This window comes from Caloenas nicobarica, chromosome 18 (genome assembly GCF_036013445.1).
Source record: "Caloenas nicobarica isolate bCalNic1 chromosome 18, bCalNic1.hap1, whole genome shotgun sequence".
In the NCBI taxonomy this organism is placed as follows: domain Eukaryota; kingdom Metazoa; phylum Chordata; class Aves; order Columbiformes; family Columbidae; genus Caloenas; species Caloenas nicobarica.
In genome coordinates, this window is record NC_088262.1 from 570,334 (window position 1) to 591,081 (window position 20,748).

Sequence of the window (20,748 nt, forward strand, 5' to 3'; positions counted from 1 at the left end):
CCCTGCCTGCTGGTCCGGGTTGCCTGCACTGTGCGAAAAGCCCCATCCCGGGCAGCCCCGGGGCCCCCCTGCTCCTCCCGGGAGAGTTACAGGAGCCCCGGCCCCACAGCAGCACCTTCCCTGGGTCCCTTCCTGCACCGAGTGCCCATGGGGTCCTGGGGACCCACCTCTGCACCCCCGGGGAGGCAGCCAGACGGCACCAGCCTGCACCCGGGTGCTCCCAGCTTGAGGTACTCCAGGTTCGGGGTGCCCGGCCATGCGGGGAGCCCGTGGCGCGGTGCCGTCCCACCGGTGCCAGGGACAGGGCTGTGACAGGTATCCCTGCTCGCACACCACACGTCCCTCCCTGGGACACGGGGGATGTTCCTGCACGGTGCTTTGTGGGGCGGCTTCCTGCACTTGCATTAAAAGAAATTCTGATTACTAACGGCCCATGGCCCTCATTTAGTAAATGAGATAGGAGATTAGTGTGGTGCCCGAGACCAAGCACGGAGCAAAGCTGGCAGTATCGAACACAGCACAGGGGGTGCAAGCAGCACCCTGTCACCCGTGACACCAGCAGGGCTGCAGCACAGCCCTGTGCCGAAACACCACGGCCCCAGGGATGGCACAGAGGCTGGGACAGGGAGCCGAGGCCTTCGCTGCCGAGGGGAGAAGCTGCTCTGGGCAGCGCGGCACATGCTGCTGCATCCCACAGGCTGGCGGGGGTCCCGCTGCCTCCCGGCTCCTCGGCACAGCACCGCACCGAGGAGCCCCCGGCGCCGGGAGCCCTCCAGGAGCAGCTCCGCTCAGCTGGGTGCAGGACGGTGCTCCTGGAGCTGTGGGACCCGCGGGTCCCCTGCCCAGCGCACAGCTCAGCCCCGCACCGCCAGCCCTGCACAGCGGCTGCCGCAGCAGGCAGGGGGTGGAGATCATCTTTAGCTGATTAAATGTCCCTCATTAACAAGTTTCTTTAATTAATGAAGTTTTTTTGTTTGCTCCACTTGCTTTCTCCCCACCGCACTCTGCCTCCTCAGCACAATCCAGGCCATTTCCTTTCAAGTCATTTAGCGCGTGGGGCCGGTTCCTGCCGACGCCGCACTTTGGTGATTGTGCCTGTCAGCTCGGGGCTGACGACGCCATTTTTAACATTTGCTCCTTTTTAAGAAAATAACACACCAGGAGCCCCCGAATGCAGAGGACATGTCTGAGCAATTAGCTGAGTGCAGAGCACCTGCACTAACGAGCAGGCACCCTGTGATGTGCCGCCACACCTTGCCCACGGTGGGCGTCCTGCCGGCGCGGTGCGGAGGGGCCACGTGCCAGCTCCCGAGTTATCGACCACTCAGAACCAACTGTCACCCGCTGCCACCCACCTCCAGCCACAGACGGGCAGCTTGGTGGCCCCACGGTGCCCCCCCAGGCCAGGCAGCCATGCCCCGCTCAGCCGCAGCCTCTGGTTGCACACAGCCGGGATCCACACCCAGACAGCAGCCTCCACAAACATGCCCAGAGCTTCCTCCAAGAGCCTCACGGCCATCCTGCCACCTCAGCCCACCCTGCTCTGCCTCAGCCCAGGGCAACCCCCAGCACAGCACCCAAGGAGGCCGCCAAGATGTTCCTCCGAGCTGCAAAGCCTCAGCAGGCAGCACATCCCGCGGGGAGCGCAGGCAGCAGGGGCGGCTCCTGCGCCCAGCCTGGCTCCTGCCTGCCCGCTGCCCGTCCCCTCGCCGCACCGACAGCGCGAGGTCAGAGCCCAGCTCGGAGACAGGTGTTGAGCAATTCCCCGAAGGCTCCCCAGCCTCCGCTCTGCCCGCGCCGGGGCAGCCGCTCGCCGCTGTGGCAGGTCTGCAGGGGCTGCCGTGGCGGGACTCGCCTGCGCGGGCACGGACCAGGGGGTGGGCAGGGATCGGGACGGTGCAGCCACGCCGTGCTGTGCCGGGTGGCAGAGACAGGCTCGGCAAACGCCCTGCTGGCAGCGGGAGGGTCCTCGCGCGGCCCCAGGTGCCACGCGGCTGTGCCGTCACCGTGGGCTGCCACGAGGCCATGCCCCGCGCGGCTCATCTGCGTGACAGCCACAGCGTCCTCCCTTCGATCTGACCGCTCGCTCACGCTAATGACTGTCAACATGAAACAGAGGCCGTGAAGGGGAAGAAAATTACTCCCTGAAAAGGAATTGACTGATCCCCGTCATTTCTCACGGAATCACTGACCTGTGAATATTTCATTACCCAAAAAGCTGCGGCATCCATACCAAGCAGCACCGTCCCCGAGCAGGCACCAGCCAGAGCCCCGGGCTGCGGTGGGGCGGTGGGGTCGGGGTGCTCGCTGCGGCACGTCCCCAGCCCCAGGAGGGACAAGCCCTGCTCACCCCAGGGCCTGGCGGGAGCTGGCAGCAGGTCGCTCTTCCTCCCCAGAATGGGGCCATCACGGTCCCACAGAGTGCTGGGGGGACACGGGGGAACGGTCCCTGGGAGGAGCGGTGGAAGGAGGTGAGGAGCCGCGGAGGCCAGAGGCAGCAGCTGCCCCGTTTAATGTCTTCGTTCCCGGGAAGGCGGGGGGGGCCAGAGCATCTGCCAGGGACCCCGAGCGGGAGCTCCGTGGGGCGCGGGCAGGACCCCGGGGGCACGAGTGACAGCGCGGGGAGGAGGAGCGGGGGGAGGCAGGGCAGGCTGCTGGTGTGGGAAAAGACCATTTCTCTGGGCTGTCCCGGCACCTTCTGGCCCCAAACCCTGCAAGAGGGCAGCTGCCGGGGCAGCAGAGCTGGTTCCTGCCCTCGGCCTGGGGTCCCCCCGGCACAGCCCGGCTGCCCACGGTGCCAGGGAGGAGGACACGGCGGCAGCAGCCACACGATACCCAGCAGCAGGGAGAACGAGATGCCAGCCTGGGCGCTGGGCACAGACCTGCCTGTGTGTCCCTGTCACCGCCTGCACGGGGCAGGGGGCAGCACGGTCCGGCCCCAGCTCCTGGCTCTGCCAGCCGGAAACTTTGGAGCTGAGGCTGCATGAAATATTCATGAAGTAAATGGTGCAATTTCATCTGCATTCAGCCAACTTCATGTATATTTTAGAGTATTATGAAATGATAACGTTGTGTAACCGAGGCGAGACAGGGGTGCTCGGGGGGGCTCCTGGCTGCCCCCGGCGTGCGCACAGCCGACACCTCCCGAGCTCGCGTGTACCTGCGTCGCTGTGCCGGGCAGGGACCGGGTGGCATCGCCGCCAGGATCAGGCCCGCAGCGAGGGGGAGGACCGCAGCTCTGGGACACGCGGCGCTCTCCTTCCTGAGCAGGGCCTGGCCCCAGGCAGCCGCTGCTGAAGGCAGCAGCCAGGTCAGCTCCCCTGGCATGGCTCTTCCAGGCACGCCAGAAAAACACAGACCTGGTGGGTGCAGCGTTGGCTGCGATTCCCCGCAACGCTTGGTCCCCAATAGCCACCGAATGGTCTGGGACAGGCAGGCACATGACGCACAAGCTCGGATGCAGCCCCGGGCACAGGGACGGGCTGGAGAGGACCTGAGTCCCCAGCAGCGCCCACCTGAGCCACCTGCTCCTCCTGAGCCCTGTGGACACCGCAGCACCCAGCACGGGACCCACACACCCCGCGCTCTGCGCACCGGGGCGAGCCACCGCGCTGGAGGCCGGCCCATTGCTGTGCCAGCAGCCCCGGGGCAGCCGCCGTCTCCCCACCGCCGGCAGCAGCAACCAGGCAGGGGATGAGCTCTGGAGAGCGGCGGCTGCTCGGGGAGAGGCTGAGGGCGCCTTGTCCCTGGTGCAACCAGAGCGAGAGGCGCGGGGGGGCCCTGCAGGGGACAGGGTGTCCCAGCCCACAGCTCCCAGCTGCGGCACACCGGTGGCCGTCACAGCCCAGAATGCCCAAGACACGGCGAGCAGCAGGACAAACGGACAGGTCCGCCGGCCTCACCATCCCTGCAAGCACCGCGCCGGCTCCAGCCGCCACCCCACACCTGCCCCATGGCTGCAGGTCCCCAAGGAGCCCGGCCAGTGCTGCCAGGGCCCTGGCCCACTCCTGCAAAGCCCTTCGCACCCAGGAGCCCACCGACAGCCCCGTCACTGTCACCGTCACCTCACAACGCACACGCTCGCCCCGGCCACTGCAGGTGCTGGGGGGACCACGGACCCACCTGTGCGCCCGGACGAGCTCTCTCACGCAGCCCTCTCTAATAGGCAGTGAGGAGCATAATTTTTCCTCTAATTACATATTCAGCACTTCTGAGAAAATGAGATTTTGGTAATTCAATTGGACTGAGAAGCAGGGCTATAATAAAATGAAATTTGTAACAATCGCGCAGTTAAATTAGTTAAATGGAGAGGAAGGAGCTGTGGAAAATTGACCCCTCGATCTCCTAAAGACTAATCAGACATTTGAACCGAGTTGTGCTAACAAAGCCCCTGGGGTGTTGCGGCAGCAGAGTGAGGGGGAAACTGGAGATGCCGCAAGGGAAGAGCTGGAAAACAGCCGGCACCGCGCGGTGCTGCAGACGGAACCCCCTGCTCCAGTCCCAGCTCAGGACGGGTGGGGCAGGGAAGGTATTGGGACGTGATGTGGCACTGGCCATCACAGCCATCACGGCTATCACAGCTGCTGCCCCCGCCGCTCCTGGCCACGGGTCCCATCCTTGCCAGGCACCAGGGCACGATGGTGCACAGAGGATGGTGAGTGGTCCCTTCTCCACCAGTGGGCACCGCAGGGCCATGGGCAGCCGTGCCCTGCAGTGGGACCAACCCTGAGTGGGGACAGCCACCGCAAGGACGGCAGGACAGGGACCGGCACGACACACCACATCGGGCAGGCTGGTCGGGACAGGGGCATCCTGCGAGCTGGAGGGGCTCTGCAGCAGGTACAAACTAATTAGCCTCAATATTTATCTTGTTGTTCGTCTCTTTTATTTTTTCATGAGAAAGAAAAGGAGAAAGAGATGAGTTTCTCATTTGCAAGTTAATTAGTCTAATTAGCTCTAATTAAGAGCTCCCCACACAATGCAGATCACAACTAAGCTGCCACTGTCGCCTGCTTCCGCTCTTCTCTCCCCATTTTTGATTTTTCCAAGAGCTGTTTGAAGGCTGCGGCCAGAGCCGTGGTGGGGAGATGCCAAGCGGGCGAAGCCGGGAGGGGACGCGGGACCCTCCAGAATGGGGCTGCTCCGCCGGGGTCCCTGTCCCGGAACCAGAGTTCAGCACGGCCCCGACCCCCCGGCTTGAGCTCCAGCCCCACCAGCACATCTCCCAACCGCATCCCCGGCCAGCCCGGGTGAAAGGATGGGGACAGGAATCTACCAGTAAACAGCAGCCTCACCCAGACCCGAAAGCCACCGAAGGGGTGTCCCCAGCTGAGGCAGCCACGCGGGGACACCGGGGAGCAGCGTGGTCCCCAGCACAACGCCCAGTGCGGAGCGGGGGGAAGCGAGCGGGCGAGGCGGGATGGGGCACGTGGGGAGCCGAGCCCAGTGCTCTGCCATGTGGCTTCTCTGCTGTGTCACCTCGTCACCACCAGTCCCCTCCTCTCGGCTCTGCCATCGCTTGGCTGGAGGGGCAGGTGATTGTGGGGGGGCACAGGGTGAGCAGCTGGGGGCCAGGCAGCGTGCGTGCCCCCCACGCTGCCGGGGACGAGCTGCCGCGGGCGCCGGGAGCTGCAGCAATCATGTCAGCTTATGTGTAATTTTCTCCTTGGGTAACGCGAGCGGTGAGGGATTGCTGCTCGGAGACAGGGGGAAAATCATGACAAAGTGCCACAAGCTCAGCACTCAGGTAAGGGGGAGCAGGAGCGGCCAGACCTGCCCCCCACCCCGGGGCCACCACCCCACACCCCGCAGCGAGCCCCACCGCCAGCCCAGCCCTGCCGGCATGCACCAGCCATGGGGACCCGGTGGGCACACGGCCACCCTGGCTCTGCCAACAGGCTCCAGCCCCAGCACCCATCGCAAGGTGGTGGGAGCCCTCCTGGGACTGCGGCACAGCAGCCTCTGGTGCTCTGACCGAGGGGAGCAGCTGAGACCCCCAAGAGTGGGAGCAGGACCCAGCTCTAGAGGTGCTGACCCCGACAGCTCCCCAAACCGCCGCCTTCCCTGGCAGCACCAGCGCTGCTCCCGGCACCGTCCCCGCAAACTGCCTCCTGCGACCGGCTCTCCTTCCAGCGCTCACCTCGCTCGGTGTAATGGGTGACGGCTGCCAGGGAGCACATCTCAGCAGTGCTGCTCACACGGGCTGGAGCCCATCCTGCTGATGCTGTGCAAGCCCATTTGCAAGGTCCGTGCAGCGCAGCCGGGATGCGAAGGCTGCTGGGGTGGGGGACACCGGAGCTGGTCACCGCCAGAGCCCCTGGACACTCAGGAAGGTGCGAGGAGGACAAACCTGGAGCCGTCCTGGGGCAGCGCAAGAAAATCTGGTTTCAAATGCACTTTCCTATGTGGACACTGGGCCCGGAGCAAGGGCGGCTGCGGCTCGGGGGAGCCGGTGTGGGCAGCGCCTGCTCTACTAATTAGCCCTTCTTCTTTGTTAAACTGTACCCCTCCACCGCCTGCCTGTGATGCCTCAAAGAATGATAGATACTAAATCTGATTTAATCTACTCATTCACCCATCACTATAGTACTAAAATAGGAATATACCTATAAAAAGAGCATCGCCAGGCAGTGTAGGCCTAAATTGCAGCTATAGCAGCAAAATCAGCTTTGCAAAGCTAAAATTAATGTCAGTGTTTTCAAGATATTAAAAAAAAGGAAAACATGTTTTTTGCAGCTTTGAGGCCTGTCCTCTGCCATGGAAGCACGGTGGCCGCGGCAGCGCGGGCGCTCGGCCAGGGCTGGGAGTCACCACGCCGGGTCCCGCGTCTCCGCGACACGCAAGTGGGGTGAGAAACCAGGTTTGAAACGAACCCACCGGTGCAACATGCTACAATATTGCTCGGAATAGACTTGCTCCCTAAAAATATAATATGCTAAACTTGGCAGCAGCCCTTTTTGAAAGGAATTTTCCAAGCAGCCTATTGCAGAGGCTGTTTCCCCCTTGGCTGAGAGTCCTGCGCTGCTGGCCGGGCAGCGCGGTGCAGCCGCAGGCAGCGGGACGCCCCCGGGGCAGCGGAGCAGGGGCCGCTTGGTGGCAGGTTCCAGCCCCCCTGCACATCAACTCGCACCCACGTCCAGCCCCATATGCACATCCTGGTCTGCACCACACTCCAACACTGATGCCAACCATCAGGGCGCGGGTCTGTTCCAGGTCAGCACCGCGCCTTGTCCTGGAGCAATTAGCTGCTTGCTTATATTACAGGAGTAGCACTTTTAAGCAGCAGCTGATTCCTCTGTTAACGAAATGCAGTCACCAAAGTCTCCCTCTGCACCCAGGTCCTTGCTGAGCAAGAGCTACACGTTACCCCAAGCCCCACCGAAGGCCACAGTGCTCCTGTCTGCCTCGCAGCACCGGCACGGGGGTGCACTCGCCCTGCAGCCCCCTCCCCTCCTGCCCGGTGCATGGTAGGGCTGGGGGTGACTCCTGCACGCGGTGCAGCTGCACCCCATGGAACGCGGGGACCCACGGCTCCTGCGGCCAGGAGCGGGGCGGCTGCACCCCATGGAACGCGGGGACCCACAGCTCCTGCGGCCGGGAGCGGGGCGGCTGCACCCCATGGAACGCGGGGACCCACAGCTCCTGCGGCCGGGAGCGGGGCAGCTGCACAGCTGCACAGGAGCCGAGCTGAGCAAGCTGCAAGGCGCCTGCAGCCACCGGGGTGAGCCCTTTGCGCTGCCAGAGCCTGGCAGCAGCTGGACCCTCCCTGGTGCTGGGCTGACCGAAGTTTTGCAGGCAACTTCATTTCTTGGTCATTCCTTCAGAGGCTGGCACTGTCAAAAGTGCCGGGGCTGGGGAGCTGCGGGACACGAGCAGCCTTCTCAGAACAAACACAGCAAATGCCAACAGGCTCCCCGTGTGGAGTCCGTGCCTGAAGGGGATAAGGCCAGTTACTGTGCGCAGGCCCCACGGCCTCCCATGCTCTTGGCGTCCCGCGGCGAGCCCAGCCCGGCACAGCCAGACGCATGTCCTGGCGCAGGAGGAGCCAGTGGCAGCACAGGCCCTGCAGCTGAGGGGCTCGGGCACCATCTGCCTGTATTTGCCCATCCCAGGTCTGACACACGGACGTCTGCCTCCCTACGTACACATATACTCCAGTCAGGGAACCGTAACCAGAGCCCCCCAGACCCCACACCACCACACCCTCCGGGCTGGCCTGGGGTGAGCACGTGCGGATGGCAGAGGCAGCATCGCTCCGTGTGCTCCTCCAGCGGGGGGCTGAAGGTGTGCAGATCCAAAACTCGGAGTGAATTCGGGGTGAAGTGCTGCAGAGCTGACATCACACGCCAGGCAGGCCTGTGGCTCAGCCGGGCACGACGAGGAGCCGGGCGGCAGCGCATGGGCCCCGTCCCCACGTGACGGCCACCGGTGACATCCCTCTGCCTGACACCTCCTCACGACATGCACCAGGAACACCCCGTCCCCAAGCGCTGGGTGCAGAACCTCAGCAAAGGGACAAGCCCTGGGAAGACGACAGAGATTTTGGCCTCCATCGCACTCATTAGCTGGGTGAAAATCCAACTCCAAACCTCCTAATAAACCCCTCGGTTCTGGCTCGTGGGTCCAGCCCTGCTGCCAAGGAGCAGGAGGCTCTGGGAGAGCAGGGAGGCAGAGACACTGAACACGATGGTCAAATTAAACCAAACAGGGCAATGAGGCAACCAGGAGCTGCTGGTGCAGAGAGCCGTGCGTCGGGGCAAAGCTGCTCCTGCCCAGGGCCCCCAAACCCCCCTGGTGCCCGGCGCCCCCGCCCGCCCGCAGCGCCTCTGTCCCCGCTGCTCCAGCCGCAGCCCCGGTGCCAGCAGCAGCACGGCCGGTCTGTGCCGGGGTGTTCTGCAGGGAGAGCGGCACCGCCGAGCCCTCGCAGGCGGGTGGGGAGGAAGGGATCCCGGGGGACAAGGGGACCCGGGGGACAAAGGGATCCTGGCCGAAGAAGGCATCTCCCATGGTGCCGCCTGCTCCGAAAGAGACTCCGGGCCCCACGCCGGCTGCTGGTTCAAAGCATCCATGTGCTCTCTTCAGAGGGACAGAAAACCTCCCTGGGGGTGGGTAGAAGCTCAGGGACGGTTCCTGGTTGGTGCCAGACCCGCCTGGACAGCCGAGCAGCGGCCGTGGGGACTTCGGCACAGCCTGGGGAAGCTGAGACCGAAATCCAGCCCGGTCCCAGCTCTCCCCAGCCTATGCCTGCAGGAGGGTGCAATAAATCACACAGCCGGCTGGGCCGGCCTCTGCAGCAGCCCCTGCGCGAGCCCCAGCCCCACGCACACGCCGCAGCCGCCGCTACACTTGTATAACCAGCGGCAGCACCGGCTTCGCCAGCCCCATCTCCAGCGTGGCTGATGGAGTGACCCTGGGCCTCGCCGTCCCCGTCACCACAGCCACGCTCCGGCCACAGACCCGCTCGGATGCAGGCTACGGACGCCCCGCGGAACCAAAATGCTGCCCAGCCCTTCCCCGCTGGGGCAGAAGGGTTTGCACCTGCGCCGCCTGTCCTCGGCTGCCGGGTGAGCCATGCAGGCCACGCCGAGTGCGGTGAGGATGCTATGAATTTTTAAACTCCTGAAAGCACAAATGGAACAGTTCGCCTGGCTGGGAGATGGGATTTCCGACGCAGCAAAGAGGCTTTTGAAGAAATCGGTGCCTCTCCTGAGCAGCACTTCCCCTGGGACGACGAGCCTGGACGCCTGGCGCTGGGTCCAGTGTGGGACCCGCGGCAGCCCTGTGGGGCAGCGTGCCCTGGCCAGAAGTTAAGGACCAAACTGATGGCCTGGGGACTCTCTGGCCAGGCTGCACAGTCCTGGGGCTCACCCAGACCCATCACTCCCCCGGGTCTCTCTGCAGCACCTTCCTGTCAACAGCGACCCACACACGCTCGACCCCGTGGCCCGGCTGCAGACACGCACGATGCAATGGCACACGCGCACACATACATGCACACGCATGTGCATGCACAAGCTCATCACCTTCCCTTCTCCCCAGGGGTTGCTCAGGCCACACAGGAGCCTCATTCCTTCACCCGAGCATCCATCACCGCCCCTCGCCTCTGCCAGGCAGCAGCGCCGAGGCAGGGAACGTGCTGGCCCCACGCCGGCAGCTCTGCTGCCGCACTGTCCGCGTCCCAGCCCGCTCCCCGGCCCCGGCCACGCTCCCAGCCGCCTCGGCAGAGAAACCAGAGAAACCCCAATGGAATCACAGCTGAGGACCATGAGCTGCCACCGCAGCAGAACTCGCTGGTGCTGCGGGGCCGGTGCCGGAGAGGTCCCACGGCTGGGCTGGAAGTGGTTAAGCTCTGACCCTCTGACCAGAGGGAACCAGCCAAACACACGTGTGAACCAGAAAGCAAAAAAATCCCCCAGAGAGGGTGACTTACCTGTTGGAGGTAGAGGAAGGCTGGAGGGCAGGGGAGAGAGTGAGGAAGCATGCCTGAGTTGGAGACAAGGAGGCAGCCCGAGTTAGCCATGGAGCACAGCATGTGTCGACAGGTAGCCGTGAAGCTGCTTGCGGGTCCGTCCTCTTCCGCACAGCGCTATCCTCCTCTTCCCGGCTCGCCCCTCGGGCTCTCCCCTCCTCGGCCGGCCCTCCCGACCCCTCGGCGCGACTTAGGAGGGATTCATCTGCGGCAGGCCGGCTGCGCCGCGCGCCCCGGGAGCAGCGCTCGCCTGTTCACTTCGGTGCCATTAGACACTGGCACTGAGCGCACGGTCTGCAAAGGGTGTGTGTGAGCCAGAGCGGGAGAGAAAGGAAGGGGAGGAGGAAGGGAGAGAGGGCGAGGGAGCGAAATAAAAGGGGTGGGAGTTGGAGGAGGAGGGGGAGTCCCCTGTGCATTCAGACATCAAACAGAGCTCTGTATAAAATGAAGAGAATCCGTAATGACATGAGAACAGCTGATCCCGCACTTAACCCCTTCGCCGCCGCCGCTCGCAGATGGCTTCCCCGCCGCCCGGGCAGCCCCGCCGCAGCCCCGGCCACGCGCTGCCGTGCGGGAAGCAGGCAGGCAGGATGGGGCCCGGCAGGCAGAACCGGCTCCCTTCCCAGCGCCAGCTCCCCGGGGAAGGAAGGTCTTACCAGGAGTTTCGGTGATGCAACGCGGGTGCCCCGGGAAGCCGTGCCGAGCAGCCGGCACCTCCAGCCGCGCAGCCCCCGCGATGGCAGCGGCTCGGCGGGCAGCTGCGGGACTCCCCGCGCACACACAGCCGCACACGTGCACACGCACCACGCTCAGCGCGGGGACACGCGGGCAGGCAGGCCGGGCAGGGAGCCATGCAGCAGCCCAGCCCCGCCTCCCCGAGAGGCACATACCTGCTCACGCCTGCAGCCCCGCAGACACGGCCCCGCAGACACGCACCGCGGCGGCAGGGCCGCAGCTCACCAGCCTTCCTGAGGAGCGGCGGCCCCGGCGCTGCCTGCACGCCCTGGGCACCGGCAGCTCAGCCCCGCCAAGCGCAAAGCCGTGCGAGCCCCGGGCAGGGCCGGCTCCAGCCCCCCCACCTGCCATCCCCCCTGGCAAGGGGGGCTGCGGAGAGCCCAGCACCCCGGGGTGGCACGGAGGGCCCTGCCCTGCCACAGGGACCCCCTGCCCCGAGCACCTCCCGCCGGCAGCGGGCAGGGGACCAGCCTCCATGGCGCTCAAGAGGCATTTTTGCATTTGGGACTGGCCTGCCGGTGCCACCAGCAGCTCTGACACACCAGCACCGCGCACACCTGCCACAGCTGCCCTGGCAATAGCCTGCATGCCAGTGCCCAAGAGGGACAGCCAGTGTGGGCACACACGTGTGCTCGTTCGGGTTGCTGGTCACACCTCACGCCTCTTTCCATCGCAGCCCCACAGCAGCCCCAGCACCCTTGGGTGCCACAGAGCTGGGTTTTGGCACAGGGGGTCCCTGCCCAGTGCCCTGCGCCACCAGTGCTGCATCGCACCCAACTCCAGAGCCACAGCCAGCACCAGGGCAGCCGGGACGGCGTTGTGCTTGGGTATCTGGGAAACAAAACCTGGGCTCAATTCAGTTTCCATCTTGGCCAAATGTGATGCACAAAGGCAGGTCTGTGCCAGCAGCTGCTGATGCTCCGTCTCTGCCGGAGCCTCCAGCACACGACCAGCCCTATTTGGAGGCTGGGATTTTCCACAATATCCCCAGACATAGCGACATGCTGCAGTGTCCTGGTACACTCGCAGCAGTTGCCGTTTCTGCTGCAGACACTCAACAGCAGCAGCGTGTGGCACAGCCGGGCCGGAGCCACCTGCAAACCTGGTGGGAGCAAACAGCCCTGGGAAAAGCCACCCTGGAGAAGTGGTAGCGGTGGTAAGGGGGTGCCAGCCCCCCGCGGGGTCCTGCTGCTGGAGTGACCACGCTCCAAAGGGACTGCAAGGTGCCAAACTGAGGAACGGATGCCGGGCTGGGGGGAGGGTTTCTCATCACCACCACCCCACGATACCAAGAGTCGAAAGGAGTCTGGCAGTGACATTCGCTACTGACAGCATCCTCCAGACGCCGCTCCCTGTGAGGAGCTGCAGTGAACCCCTGTCCCACCACAACCGCTCGCCCTCCAGTTCCCCAGGGACCACCGCAGACCCCGGTGCTGTGGCCCGTCCTGCGTGCCTCGCTGCTCAGACCCTGCGCTCCCCACTCGCCTCCAGCTCCCCTTCCCCAAGAACTCCCACGGCTCCGGTGTTGTGCTCTCCCCTGGGCTCCATGTCTTCCCACCGCTCTTCAGGCAGCTGTGGGGAGAGGGGCCCCACAGGCACCCATGTGCACCCGAGCACCGCACAGCACCCGGCACAGGTGACGGGCATCCCCAGGAGCCCTGGGCCGGTCTGGCCCCACCACGGCTCCTGCACTGCTCCCAGCTAGAGGTGAAAAGGGAAGGGCATGGCCTGATGCTCAGGGCTTGCAGTGCCCAACCAAGCCAACCACGTGAGCCGGGAGCCAGCTCCAGGATGAGGTAATCTGCCCGTCCTCCCCCACGCCAGAGCCTGGCTCCAGGCAGGGTGACTCAAAGGTGCTCCTGGCTGGTGACAGTGCCATGATCCCCGGCACTGCCAGCGCCAGCAGCGCGCGGCGCAGGGAGGTCTGGGCCGGCAGCCACGGGCTGGGCAGACACCGCGACCCGCCGGTGCAGCCCCTCTGCACTGCTGCTGGCGGTGGGAGCCAGCCACGCTTCCCCAGGTCACACGCTGCAGCGTGGGCGATCCAGGCAGGGCTCTGGGAGCTGAGGAGCGGTGGAGTCTCCTCCCTCTCCCCTCCAGCCATCACCAACATCTGCTGGTCACAGAGATGTCCCCACGGCAGCTCCGGTGGGACACCGGCATGGCTGGGGTGTGACAACCCACCGGGTGGCTCCGTGGTAAGGGACACGTCCCTGGCCACCACTAGCTGCTTTCCCTTGCCCTGCTGCTCTCAGCTGTCCTGGCAGTGACACTGCGCTGAGCCGCGGCCAATGGCACCGGCGGTGGCACCAGGTCTGTGCCGGGGCAGCTCCACGGTGCCCAGCCCCGCCGAGCCGCAACCCCAGAGGAGCCCCTCCAAAATTGAAGTCTCCTGGAATGAAAGTTTATTTATCTGTTTAATTAAGATGTGTTCACCAGGCGCACAGACCCCGTTCCATCTGTCTCACTTACAACCGCGTCCCAGTAAAATTAAACCTAATAAATATCAGACGAAGGAAAGCAAAGGGCACATGTAAGATATATGATCAAAGGCAGAAGTTGCACAGGGCTGCAGTTCTAAGCACATCTTTCTCTCTGCCCTTCGGGGATGGGTTGGTGATGCGCTCCCATGCACAGGATGGGGCTGGCTTTCCTTCAAATCAGCACTATTTTCACTTTTTATTTATTTTAAATGAACCCTTGAGGGCTCCTTGGTTTTGTTTTCTGGAAGCAGGAGAACAACACGGCACCAGGACAGGAGCGGCCTCAGCCAAACGCCGCGTCCAGCCCCCCAGCCCAGCCTTGCACGGGTGCAACGGGAAATCCCGGAGCAGAGTGCTTGGCCCCACTGGGACACCATCGGGATGATGCGGTGCCCACGGACCTGCCGGGGATGCACCCAGGGGACACAATGCACAACATGGGGGGGCTGCAAACGTCTGGTGTGTGACGGGGCCCCTGTGGCCCCCCAGGCGCAGCCGCGGTGTGAGCTGGGAGAGCTGCCATGCGGGGCTGCGGGTCCGGCCATGGTGCAACCGCCACCGCCAGGACCAGGGTCAGCCTGCGGTGCAGAACTGGTGGCCCCACAGCACCCAGGGAGCGGGGCACCCGTCTAGTCCTCTCCTCCCACCCGTGCCAGAATGCCCCTAAGCCACAGCACTCATTAATTAAAAGCTCATTAGTAGTTAGTCATAGACATAAAGTGATTAGATGAAGGCGCTGACGGATCCGAGCTGCTGTGAAAAAAGGGGAAGGTGCCATGTGCCCCGCTGGCACAGAGTGCACCAACCCTGGGCACAGACCAGGACAGCAAGAAGGGACCAGAGGTGACAGGCGAGAGTGCCAGGCAGGACTGGGCTGGGGACGCCTCTCCAGAGTGTGCCGGGCACCAGCGAGCGCGGGAGGAGCTGGGGGCTCCCAGGCGGGGTCCCCAACCACAGGACCTGCCAGCACAGAGCACCCCACACCAGCACAAACCAAAGCGCTTCCTCCTGCCGCCAGCATCGCCAGCCCGCCGCACCACAGCGCCCGGCCCGGCCAGCTCAGCTCGCACCGTCCCAGTGCCACAGGCTGTCCTGAATTCCCGCACGCTGCCCCGAATCCCCACAGCTGCCCATCTCCGGAGACAGCCGTGCAGCCTCTGACAGATCCCTGCTTTCTCGCTTCACCTCTCAGACAGAAGTGTTTAACCACAGGCACTGTGGGCCGCTGCGGAGCAGCCCTGCCGGGGCACAGGGGTGCCCGGGAGCACGGTGGGGTGTTGGGGAGGACACCCCAGCTCCCCGGGGACACCCAGTTAAACTCCCTCCCCCTCATCCCCAGCTCCTTCCTCCTCCTCCGATGGCTCCTGGGGGATCACTGGAGCTCCCCCCACTCTGAACTTCCAAAGAAGCTGGAGACTGTACTGAAAACCTCTGCTCTGCGCCTTCCCAGCGCCCACGCTGCCGCTGCCCCGGCGCTGCCACAGCGGCCACGAGGTCACAGACCCCAGGCAGTGACGTCACCAGCACCTGGGTATGACCTCACCAGGTGAGGAGACCGTGACCAACACATGGTGAGTATCTGAGACAGCAGCTGTGGCAGCCAGGAGGGGAGCAGGAATGCAGAGAAAGCACATGAAAGTTTAATGGGATCGAAGGAAAAACACCATCTCGCTGAAACTTTCCTCGCCGCTGCGGGGGGGATGGGATGGGGATGAGGACACGCTTCAATGTCCGTCCGGAGCTGCCAGCGCTGCGGGGAGCAGCTGGGCCAGCCCCGGGGACAGCCCGCGGTGCTCTCCACAAACGGAGCCTGTGCCACAGCCCCCCCGCGGGACGCGCAAGCAGGGGAGCTGGTGCCCCCGTCAACCGGCACGAGCAAATGTGGCACCGGCACCTCCCGGCACCGGCCACATCCGAGCTCTGCACTCACTGCGGGACACGGGCAGCTCCCGCGGTGACACGGTTCACACCTGTGTCGGACAAGCAGGAACTTGTCACTGCAGCAGCGAGAGTGCGCGGCTGCTTGCCTTCAGCCAGCGCTGCCCTTCCTAGAAACCCTGCACTTGACAAAATATTTACATGAAATGGCAATTAGGCTCCCTAGATTTAACGAGAATGAACGTGCAGGCAGCAGAACCGTGGCAGAACAGATGCTGCCAAGCACCTCAAGCTCGTGGGCTGAGGGGGCAGCACCGGCAGGTGAAATGGCTGCACCGCACTCGGCAGTCTGCTGGCACCGCTGCTGCCAGGGCCAGGGCTGGGGATGGAGGGTGATGCAGGAATGATGGAGGGTGACGTGAGACATGAGCAACTGCAAACCCGGGGACCTGGAATGCCGCATTCCCAGAGCCGTCCTGCCCTGCGATCAGACCTGCTGCCCGGCAAGGGGCTCCCAAGAAAACACACCCCCAGGCCGGTGCAGCGGGCTCTTCTGCAACAGCCCCTGGGTGCCGGTGAGAGCAGGGGCGTGCGTGGCACTGCCAGTGCTGGACACGGGCAGCCGGGCCAGGAGGCACTGGCAGACAGGGGACGTGGCAGAGGGGGAGTGCCGGGCAGGAGGTGCTCTGGAAGCAGACACTCAATCCTCATTATAAGGCTTTTTAAATGCACAGACAGGATATTAGCGTTTAAACAGGCTCTAGGACTCCAGGGCAAACTTTAAAAATCATAATATTTATAGAACCCTCCTTCCACTCGCCCTACGTGCTCTTTATTTCGCCTGCAATTACTGCTGATTTGAAGACATTTTGCTTTGGCATCTCAGCCTGTTGCAGTGTCGATTACCGAGCCACCCGCTGCCGCCCGCCACCGCAGGGCTCCCCGCAGCAGCCACGCTCCGGCCATGCAGGGAACCAAATCCTGCGCTGCCTCACACGCCCGCAACACACAGACACCCACGACACACAGACACCCGCAGTGCCCAGAAACGCTGCTTGGCCGCTCTGCTGGAGCGAAGCCCTCGCCTGGCCCCGCTCCGGCAGCGCCGGGGAGGCTGCTGTGCCCTGCACGATGCCGAAATGTGGCCACCCTGGGTTTGGTGGCTCCGTGTGCTGCCCGGGAAGGGGACGGGACACCCCGCCCAGTGCCCCCAGCTGCAAACGTGCTGCGGGGAGCTGCGCTCGGAGCTCCATGGGGACAGGCACCCGGCACCGCTGCCCCGCGACGCCACCCGGCGCCTACGGAGCTGCAGGCGGAAGCTCCAGAGCAGTTTGCTTTCACAGCCACCGCAGCTCGTTCCCTCCCTGGCAGAATTAACGCCTGGCAGGAGAAGGTTCTGCGAGCCCCGATGGGCTCCTGACCGGTGGCTGCACCAAGATCTCTCATGACAAAGCGCCTCACGCCTGAAAGCCACTTCCCTGAGAAACAATGAATTAGCATTATCCTCCTCTGCCCCGTAAGCTCCTTTCCCCACATCCCCCTTCACACAGCTCTGTCTGCTCTGCTCCCTGGAGCACGTAACCCCTGTAACCGTACGGCACCGCATGCTCCAAACCGCCCGAGCAGGGACTGCAGTGCTGCAGCCACAGAGGGACCTCAGGCTCCCCACGGGGATCTCGGTGGCCTCGGCCACCGACTTCAAGCTTGAGATACAAGTCTGGAGTGCATCCCGCAAGCAGCCTCCAGATCCTGGGTGGGCACCTGTGGAGGACAAACCCCCGGGCAAGAGAGGCTGCTGCGCCCAGCAGACCCATCACCTGAACACCCCGCTGGCACCACAGCCCCGCGTCCCCCAGCGCAGCCCCCGGGACCGGCTCTGGAGCCACCGCTCCCCAGCAGCAGAGACGCACCCGAGCGGCTGCTCCCCGACCCCACGCAGCCCAGAGGGGACCAGGGCAGGGGGCTGTTAGTGGGCAGGCGAGGGGGCTGCTGCCTGTGGCCAGCACCGAGGGGGCTCGGGGGGAGGAGGGGAGGCAGGACGGGGGGCTGGGGCTGCCCGCAGGCAGGGACGAGGCCGCGGTGCCCAGGCAGAGCCTTGCCCGCCTCTGCCCCGCTCCCCCGCGATGCCCGGCCTTGCCTCCAGCATCGCAGCCCGTCCCCTGCCCGCAAGCCGCGGGGCAGGCAGCACCGTGTCCGAGGACGAAAGCTCTCGCTGCCCGGTGGCTCGGCTGGGAAGTAACAACGGCAAAAAACGACCCCGGACCTGAGCAAAACCTCGGCAGAGAGGGAGGGGAAATGCCCACCCTTGGCAGTGGTACCTGCCCAAAAATACATCATCATCTTGGCAGCTGGGTGCTGAGGGGATCAGCAGGGCTGCTCCCCAACGCCGGCTGCGCTGGGTGCCGCTCCTCCTCGGCGGGGCCGCTCCCCTGGCGCTCGCTGTCCGGCTCCAGCGCCCAGGGCCGGCACGCTGGGTGCCCTGCGCTCACCTCCCTCCCGCCACGGCGTGGCCACTCGCCGCAGGCCGCCGCGCTTCAGAGCCGGCTGCTGGTGTCTGACATGCTGCTGCTGGGCTGGCTGGAGAGCGGCGCTGGGGACGGACGGGGGCAGCCCCGGGCGCACAGCCGGGCAGGGGCTTATTCACCCCAGAGAAAAAAAAAACGGGAGAAGGAGGGAGGGATAAAGCTGAAATCCTGTCTGGCATCTTTAAGAGCAAAGGGAAGGGTGAGTGTGCAAGGGGGAGCCAACCTACTCCCCGGCTGGAGCGCCCGGGGGTCCAGGGCCAGGCTGGGCCTGGGGGGATCAGCGGCAGTGGGTGCGCTCCCGGCAGCGCGGGCTCCGCAGCGTGGGCTCCGCGCTCACACTTGGAGTAGACGATGTCCTGCCTCAGCATTTTTCAAGCTACCCTGTCAATAAGGGAACTGGCCGCTCTCATGGTTAACCTGCGAGGTGCCAGCGGCTCCCGGCCCCCCCAGTGGGCGGTGGTTTGCACAGCCGCCCACTCCCAGCTCTGCTCTGGGCAGGCAGGGATGGCCAGGATGCCCAGCCGGGGTCCGGCAGGCCGTGCTGGGACGGGCTGTTGTGGGTTCCAGCATTACCCCTTTGCAGGATGCGGCTGAGCTGTGGCCTGAGGGGGGGCAGAGCCAGCAGCCCCCAGTGCCCTTGTGCGGTAGCGCTGAGGACAGTCCCTGCACAAGCCGCCTGCCCTGTGGCACGGGACATGGCTGCCACGGTCTGCACAAGAAGGGCACCCAGAAGTCCCCACCGACACGGGGGCAGCGGCCGTATCTTGAGCCCCCCAGCACACCTCGGCAGACCCCGGCACAGACACCCCATCCCGCAGGGGAGAGCCACGGGACTGGCCAAGGTCCCACACGGGAGGCGAGGGGACAGGCGGCTGTGGGGTGGCCGTGGGGACCAGCCCTGCGTGGGCTCTGCCTGCAGCCAGCGCGGCTGCTCGTGGGACTGGGGGTCTGGGGGCGAGATGGATCCCCCGCAGAGAAAGAGCCCCCGGCAGTGCCGCTGGGCAGGCAGCAAATCTCCCATCCTCCTGGGGCACCGCTCTGCACAGGAGAGCAAGGGGACCGTGTGTGCTGAACCAGACACAGGAGCAAGGGAATAAATAAGAAAAAGGGAAGGCACAGGAGCGAGAGGGGTGGCAGATCGGTCTCTGGGGCCCAGCTGGCTCTGACATCTCCAGCCCTGTAATCATATTCAAAGCAGAGCTGGGCTGAGGCATTTCTCCTCCAGCACAGCAATAAAAGAAAGCAACACTCTCAATAATTCAGCACCAGGAGAGGGTGATAAAGCAGAGGAGCCACCATTGCAGGTAGCCAAGGCGGGAGGGCTTCCCACTCCCTCTTATATCTTGGTGATCAAAACTCTCTCCTCTTTGTGCCCTGCAAACAGCCCCGGCCATGGCCCGGGGCCCCGCAGCCCACACGCTGCTGCGCGGCCGCGCTGTGGGTGAGCACCAGGCACAGAGACCCGGGGCAGAGGAGCCCAGTGCAGCAGAACAAACCCCTCCATTGCCACACAACCCAACACCTGGGGCGTCACCGAGCCGGGGGCAGCACCGTCCTGGAGCCAGGGCAGGGTGGGCAGGGAGCACTTCCCCAGCCCAGCTCTCCCCCCAGCACTGTTCCACCTTCTCCTGCTTCAGCATCCCCAGCCCTGCGGCCGCACGCCCCAAGGTGCCTTTGCAAACAGTGGCTCGTCACCCCGCGGCCACGTCCCGACCTCTGCATCCCAACCAGGTGCCGGGGCCGCTCAGCTGCAGGACACCAACCCCACAGCTCCCGGGAGCCGCACAGACAGGCGGACAGACAGCAACGTCAGCACACACACAGCTCACAGACACTGCAGCCCCCAGCCCTCCTCACCCGCGACTCACGCCGCTCCTGTGACGCCTGCGCGGGGGTTCAGTGCCCGGTGGGTGCCGGTGGCGGGGAGCGGGCAGCTTCCCCCGGCACCCGGCCCCGCGCGTGCCCCTGCCGGCCCTGGGAACGGGGGTGCCGCCCTGTCCCCCCCAGCCCGCGCAGCTCGGGCAGTAGCGCCCACCGCCTGCCCCGCACATGCAGGGTTCAGCATGCAGCTTTTAGCAGGGACCCCGCAGGGACCCTGGGCCCCGCGAGCACCAGGCCCAGCTGCACAGCCGAGGGGGCCCACGAGCCGCTGCCCCAGCCCCAGCGCAGCCCTCGCCAGCAAACACCTCCGTACCTTTTACTCAGCCCAGCTCCTCCTGCGATGCTCGCGATGGGCTCTCTAAGAAAAGACAAGAAAGAGGAGGAAGAATTAAAATCAATGATCATCATCGCTAACCTGCTTACAGTCAATGCTATTTGCTCATTGACTGGCAAAATGTTGGAATATGAGTATGAAATACGAGTATGAACGTGAGCATTACCCCTCAGGTGCGCTGGGAAACCTGCCCCGGGTAAGAGCCGCAGCCAGGCCGGGGCACCGAGCAGCAGCGGCACCTGCGCTTTGGGAGCAGGACCCCTGCCCACCGCCCTGCCAGCACCCCTCAACCTGACCCAGCTCCCACGGACCACGGGCCCCTTCGCCGGATTCCCTGGGGCTCTGCAGGCACAGCCATGGCCCCCCACACAGTCCAAGGCTTGGCCAGGGCTCTGTGGGCTCAGACAGGACGCAGCCGTCACCGACACGCCAGACACCCGGCTG

General features: G+C 64.8%; 1 protein-coding gene across 1 annotated transcript in view; it reads right to left on the reverse strand.

Moving 5' to 3' along the window:
* Positions 1-20,330, reverse strand: part of RBFOX3 (RNA binding fox-1 homolog 3) — a 28,910-nt gene extending 8,580 nt beyond the window's left edge. Inside the window, exon 1 of the mRNA XM_065647545.1 lies at positions 20,284-20,330. The gene's annotated coding sequence lies outside the window, so the exon portion shown is untranslated. The remainder of the gene's footprint in view (positions 1-20,283) is intronic.
* Positions 20,331-20,748: the final 418 nt, after the last annotated feature.